Below are 8,174 nucleotides of genomic sequence, written 5' to 3' on the forward strand. Positions count from 1 at the left end.
GTGCTTTGGATTTAGATAATTAGGATTTTCTTTTGGTAGTTTTATGTTGGGGAAATGAGTTAAGAAGAAACACAATTACAAAGGCCCACATCCTTTGGAAATAATTGTGGCTTAATCTTTGGTACTTACTTTTTTACTTGTCTTTTTCTTAAGTTCTAGTTATCTTTGTATTTTATCATAAGTGTCTATTTATTTATTTATTTTATTTATTTGACTATTTATGCATTTATTTATTTGTAAATATTTTTTTTTTAAAAAAGGAAACAAATAATTTATTAAATAAAATAAGAAAAACCTTACCAATATATTGGAGAGTTCAAATTTTCTCAAAAAAATGCTTAAATAAAAAGAATTTTACAAACATATTGGAAGATTCAATTTTTTAATAAATTGTTTTAATAAAACAAAAAGCCTTACCAACATATCAAAAGGCAATTTGATTTTTAAAATAAGGTTTTACTAACATATTGTAGAACTTTATTAATTTTTTATAAAAAATAAATTTCAAGAGAAAAAATAGTTTTCAATAAAGCCTTACCAACATATTGGAAGGCAATTTGATTTTTAAGATAAAATTTTACCAATATATTGAAAAACCTTATGATTTTTAAGTAAAAATTAATTTTTAGAAAAAAAAATAATTTTCATAAAATCCTACCAACATATTGGAAGATAATTTCTTACAGAAAATCTTACCAACATATTGAAAGATGTTTCTGAAAATAAAGAGTTTTTTTTACAAAATTATATTTTGAATCTCCAATAATGGAATCATTGTAAATAGCAATCTCTATGTAAATTCTTAAGTGAGAAATTCTTTTTAAATTTTACTAACATATTGGAGAATTTAGAAAAGATTTTCAATATCATGATTCCCACAAAAATATTAGTTATCACAAATAAAAAGCTTTTTACAAAAATTAAATGAATCTAACAATGGAGTATCTTTAAAGCAAGAAAAATAGTCTCCTTGAATACTCCTAAGGTAAAGGAATGTTCTTGAATTATTACTAACATATTAGAGTAATTTACGGATAATTTCTAATTTTAAATTGTTTGGTAAGTTTTTTAGGCTCTTGGATAACACATAATCAAGTTGGTACCATTTTTTGGGTGGGTGATGTGGTAGTGCTATAACCTTCCTCATACGTAACCAAACTCCTGAATCTAGTCTTGGTTTCATAGACATAAATCTTTCTTTTAAAGACACTTGAGTTAAACTTAGGATTTCTTTGTAAAATGGGACAAATTCAGTTAGGTGGTCAATCTCACCTAATTAAAAAAATTGGTGACGACTCTTTTTCTAGCAATAAGCCTATGGATCTATATGTTATGACAGTTTGACGACTCTACTAAGGATAGTTAAGAGTCAAGCCAATAAACTCATGTCATCCAAAGTGTAAGTTACAATTAAGAAAATTTTTTTTGAATGTTTTGTCTAAAATTAAGAATTTTTCTTTGAATGTTTTGTCTATTTATAATTGTATCTTATTCTGCCATTCACTTGCATCTACATAACATAAGTTTTACACTTAAACTGTATCCCATAGGAGAGAGTTAAGTACCTACACTCTAATGAGATTTTATATCTCTGCCCGGGCTAGTGAAACACTCTCACTTCAATTGAATCCTTTCCATTTGTAGCATATGATGGGCGATGATTAGGGTGCCTTACTAGTCTATAAAGGATAATGATGTAAGAAACAATTTGGGAACCTTTAGATTTAACTTAAACCACATGTGGTTAACCCTAAGAAACCAATCCTAGGTTAGAGCCATGTCCACTCATTGTTAGAATGTAACCCAAGTTAGAACACATGAAAGAACTTTGGTAGTGTCATTTGCATGAGTTTTGTGATAAAGTTAAAAGAGTTTGAGTTTTATTCACTTTTTTATGTGTTGTTATGCAACATTCATACATTTATTCATCCATGCATCATTGAATTTTTATGTATCTAGCATTTAATGCATGTAAGAATTTGGGAACCTTTAGATTTAACTTAAACCACATGTGGTTAACCCTAAGAAACCAATCCTAGGTTAGAGCCATGTCCACCTATTGTTAGAATGTAACCCAGGTTAGAACACATGAAAGAACTTTGATAGTGTCATTTGCATGAGTTTTGTGATAAAGTTAAAAGAGTTTGAGTTTTATTCACTATTTTATGTGTTGTTATACAGCATTCATACATTTATTCATCCATGCATCATTGAATTTTTATGTATCTAGCATTTAATGTATGCATTCATCAGTCATGCATCATTATGAGGCAAACATTAACTTATATATCCATCAATGCAGTCATTTGTTCATTCATGCATCATTATGAGACAAACATTAACTCATGCATCCATTTATGTAGTCATTTGTCAATCCATGCATCATTAAATTGTTATGTGAATGCATTTGTTTATCCATTCATGTATCATTGAATTGTTGTGTATCACATTCAATATGTGCATTCATTTATTCATTCATGCATATAGAAGAATGTTTTCAACAATTTAGGATGATTCCTAGCATCTAGTAATATATCATCTTAATTATGGTAAAAAGGTTCGAGGATAGGTCAATCTCCGTATCAAGCTAGAATTATGACAAAAAAACAAGCTCTTCACTTTTAAAATATGGAAAGGGCATAAGAAGAGATGAAAAGGCAATTAAAAGATATGGCTGAATTACTGAAGAATTTGAACAAAGAAAAAATAGTGGCTGAATAGATTGATGATTCAATACACCTACCTGGCTTTGGCATATATTCCAAATAGACATCTTAAGAGGCTTAATATCAAATGTCATTTACGAAAAGCTACCCCTACATGCATATTGACATGCTTATAATTGTTGCTCCTATTCACTTAGCTCTTATTTTTTATTCAACTCAAGTTCAAAATCTAGATAATCCAAAAGAATAAGAGACATTGAAACAAACATCATTTAAACTAAGAAAGGCTTTGAATCTTAATAAAAAATGGATCTTATTGAATAAAGCCTTCAAGTTATTGAAGGGATGGATTTTTATGGTTTAATGAATGCTGTTGAACTATGTTTAGTTCCTAATGTGGTCATTCCACCCAATTTTAAAGTTTCTAAATTTGAAAAGCATTATCAAACCGAATGCCTCATAATGCATGTCACTATGTACTGCCATAAGATGGTCGGATATGCACATGATGAAAAGTAGCTTATCCATATTTTTTAAGATAGCCTTATTATATCTACTTTAAGGTGGTATGTCCAATTGGATAGGTCTTGCATCTGTGGTTAGAAGGAACTAGCAAGGGTGTTCATCACACAATAAACATTATAGATTTAGCTCCAGATCGTTTGTCTTTACAAAGCATGAAAAAGAAAGGCACTGAAAGCTTTAAAGAATATGCTCAAAGGTGAAGGGACGTTGTTGCCCAAGTTCAACTACCACTCACTGATAAAGAAACCACGATTCTATTTGTCAATACTTTTAAAGCTCCATATTATGAAAAATGATTGAAAATGCTACTAAGAATTTTATAGATATGGTGATTTCTAGGGAGATGATAGAAAATGCAATTAAGAACAGCAAACTTAAAAGAAGTGGTATAAATGATGTAAAGAGAGATGATGCATCAAAGAAGAAGGAAGAAGATGCTCAAGTTGTGATTTATGAAGGGCAACAGGCTGGAGGCTTCACCCCATGTCAACCTTATTCCATATACCCACTTTCTTAAGCTTCTGTAAACAACCTCTCCCAAAATCCTTATCTTTGCCAACCTATGCAACAATTAGGCTTTTATGCAAATCCTTGTCCTCAAATAACAGTTACTCAATTTGCAATCTAATCAGAAAGCAAGCTAAAAAGGTCAAACAATAATCAAAAGAGAATTTCAATCCTAATTCTTGACCTCTTGCCTTTACTAATAAAGCACCAATTTCTCACCCATATGCCTTTAAAAACAACCCCAAATCCATCAATAAGAAATTATGATTTGAATAGTAGATATGATTATCACATTGGGGCAAATATATTTAATAAATATATTTTAAGTTTCACCCATTTCATAACAAGTGTATTTTAGGTATCAAGTTATTTAATTCTTTTTTTTCTTTGTGAGATCCATTTGAGACCAAAGGTAACTATGTGTTTTCTATTTTTCTATTTTATTTTTTTCTATTATTTTTCATTTTTATGTATTTAACAAATATTTGTTAAGATTTTTAGTTCTTTTTGTTTGATTCACTTGATACTAATGGAATGTCACATGTCAAGTCATTTACATTTTTTTCTCTTTTTCTTTTTTTTATAAATTTTTAAATTCATTTTTTCTTTTTTCTCCATTCAATATTTCATAAAATTTTTAATATTTTACATATTTTCAATGTTGGACCCATTTGATATTATATATTAAAAAATTATTTTTCTCATTTATTTTCTTTTTTCATTTGATAAGTTTTAAAGAATAGGATATTACGAAAGTGTCGATTTTACATCTAGATTTGATTTTTTTTCCTTTATTGTTTGTTGTCATTCATTTTACATTTGTTTTTTTTTTTAAATCCATAATATAAATTTTGTAAAAAAAAAAATTGATCATTTAGATATATGTGTTATATTAATAAAATTATTTTTTAATATTTAATATTTCAAAATTTTTTATTTTTCAACAATATTTTTTAAAAATTTATATATCTTTAAAATTAATATTTTAACGCTAGAGCCACCTTTTACCAATCTTTTTTTTTTGCTTTTAGCTTTTTATTATTATTTTTCTCTTTTTGGAAATTTTTATAAATATTTTTTAATGATTTTAAATTTATCTTTCTTTGAGATCCACTTGATATCAAGCCCATGCGACATGGTTTTTTTTAATTTTTTATTTATTTAATAAATATTTTAAAGATTTTAAATTTTTTTGTGTGATCAACTTGATACCAAATATATATATATATATGTATATATATAACATGTCAAATCATACGCTTTTTTATTTTTCTTTTTACTTTTTACTTTTTTTCATTTTTTAATAATTAATAAATATTTTTTATATTTTAAAATTTTTTAAAATGAGGCCAATTTAATATTATTGATTTTTTTCCTTTTATTAGTTGATAATTTTAAAAATGGCATTACCAATGTATCTTCATCACATTGAGATTTGATTTTTGTTTCTTTTTTGTTTCTTTTTTATCTTTTTTTTTATCTTTTTTATTTTTTAATCCACAATATAAATATATAATATATTAATAATTTAATTTTATATTTTGTATATATATTCTATTAATAAAATTATTATTTAATAATTTAATTTTATAAATTCACATACCATTCTCATTTTGGTTTCTTTTTTTTTTTCCATCATTTCTTTGTCTATACTTTAAATCTTGCATATGTATAGAGGTTTAATGGGGTGCCACATAACACTCCAATGTATTTCTTTTGTTTCTATCTTTTTTTTCTTTTTTATTTAATTTTTTCCTTTTCCTTTTTTTAATATTTAATCAGTATTTTTATATTTTTAAATTTTTATGTGTAAGATCCATTTGAATTATTGATTAAAATGTATATTTTCTTTTTTTATTCTTTTTTATGTGCGGAGATTGTATTTGATGGGTTTTGACTTGTCTAGATCTAATGGGTGCTTTTTTAATTTGGGATCAAATTTTTCGAAAATAAAAGTCAGGTTAGATGTGAGTTTAAGGTTTTTCGCCCCATCCAAACATATATAAGTATATGTTTATTATTTATTTTAATTATATATTTGTATTATATTAATAATAACTATTTAATACCTTAATTTAATAAATTCACGTGCCATTGCTATTTGGCTTTTTTTTTCCTTTTCTTCTGTTCTTTCTTTTTTTTTTAAGTTTATAACTTTTTTTATTGGATAAATTTTGAAATTAAAAAAAAAAGCATGGGATATAGGTATCGCAAAACAACCTATATTCCGAATATGCGTGAGTTTTTAAAAATCGAGATGAGATTGAGGTTTTTTCTTTTTTAAGATTAGAGTCATGCTGGGGGTGGGTTTAAGGTGTTTCGTCCTGCCCTAAATATATATAAATTATATTTTTAAATATTTATTTACTTTTCTATTTATATATGTATTATATTAATAAAATTATTATTTAATATCTTAATTTAATAAAAATAACATATTTATGCATAATTAAGATGTAATCCATTCATTATATAAATTTTACTAATTTTTATTTTTGTTTAATCCTTATTAAAGGTGCCAACGAGGCATTGTTAGAATTTTCCACAAGTGAGCTACTACTAATTGGTGATTTTAATTTAATAAAATCGGCTTATAGATTTAGTTCTAATACTAGACAAACATGAAAGCCTAATTAATTTAATATGATCACTTAAATGTGGATTATGCACATCTTACTAGGTCGGTGTGGTATGGCGGTTGTGTAGGTCTTTGACCCAATAAACCTTTAATGGGGAGGTTACTAGAGTTATTTAAATATATGGCTAAGGTCCCCTTTCATTTCATATATTCGATAACTATTCATTGAGAAACCGCTAACAAGAGAAGAGCAAAGAGGAAGACCATAGCCACTTTAGGGATCGTTTCTCTTTTGCAATTTCATGATAACTACTTAAATAGGTATGCCTAATCTCTTCGATTGATGTATGGTGTTCTAATTTTCACACAATGATCTTGGATTATTGCTTACATGTGGTATCAGAGTATGATGTGTGAAATTAGGACCCTAATTTCATGTTAATTTAATTGATTTTAGGTGGATTACTTGTTTAAGGCAAAATCTTAAGATTGCCACAATCCTACTTTCTAATATTGTTTTCCCAAAATTGATTTAGGGCTTTTGTTCTCTTCTACATGAAAACATCAAGGTTTAAGTCATCTTATAGGGAGAAACATCAAGGTTTAAAATTTTTTATTGAAGATTTGAATCAAATTTAAGATTTTATTAAAACCTTGATATTTTGTGTTTTAATCCAAATTGACACTTGATTATTGTTACCCATATGTTTTAAGATTGAAACATATGTTTTAATTGCATAAAATTTGAGTTTTCATTGATAAATTGAGAGGAAACCATAAATGGGTTATTTATGGGTTTTCCATCTAAAAACTTTGGCTCAAATTGATGTTGATTCATGGTGTTTTGATGCAATTTGAAGTATGGGCTTTGTAAATATATATGTTATTTAAAGTTTGGAAGATTCAATTGCATAAAAAAATCAAAGGAAACCATGAAAATTTAAAAAAAGCTTGAAACAGGTTAAATACGGGTTTAACAATCAAGTTTCTTTTGGTCAATTGATCTTGTTTTTGTAGTTTTTGTAATTTTTGATGCGGTTTTTCACATGGGTTTGATAAAACAATAGCTTAATTGAGTTTTAGAACCTTTAATTTCATGAAAAACACAAGAAAGCATCAAATTGACTTTAAAAAATAGAAATATATCCAAATCAAGTCAAATTTGACCCATTTGGGTCGAGTCAAACCATATAGATGAAGAAGATGAACATTGCCGAGTCATGAGTAGTATTAATTCTGAAATTTTATGCCTATTTATTTATATTTTATGCACATGAATTTTGTTATTTTTTTATAATAAAATATTTGGGCACGTTGTAATTCCATTGGAGGTATGTACTCTCCCTATATATTGTTTAAAATTTACATACTCTCAACCTAAAGTTATGTATATAATTGAATAAATTTAGTTAATTTTGTTTTTATTAATTTTTTGATATCCATTTAAAATGCAACATGCACTATTTTGAAAGGCAAGTTAGGTTTAAACTCTACAAGGTTTTAGTACAGCTAGTATCAAATTGGTAATTTATTACATAATTTCTTTTGATTATTAGATATTATTGAATTATTATTTATATGGATAATTGGAGTTTAAAATTATTACCTTGATTTTTTTCCCATGACTATGTTGACATTATGTCTCATCATTAATTTGAGAAATTTATATTGTGATGGATGATACATAAGAATAAATTATGGATTTAATATTGATTTATTAATGAATTTCAAGACACTTGGATTTTGAATGCAATAAATTAAATTTGATCTAGTGAAACACATTTGGTTTAATTATCTTATAAGAAGATATCATATTTATAATGATCCATCGAGATACACATTAATTATTAGTGTCTCACACAAGAATGATCAACTCTTTAAGTATTTAATGACCCAAA

This window comes from Durio zibethinus, chromosome 19 (assembly GCF_047325235.1).
Source record: "Durio zibethinus cultivar Kanyao isolate XHJ-2024 chromosome 19, ASM4732523v1, whole genome shotgun sequence".
In the NCBI taxonomy this organism is placed as follows: domain Eukaryota; kingdom Viridiplantae; phylum Streptophyta; class Magnoliopsida; order Malvales; family Malvaceae; genus Durio; species Durio zibethinus.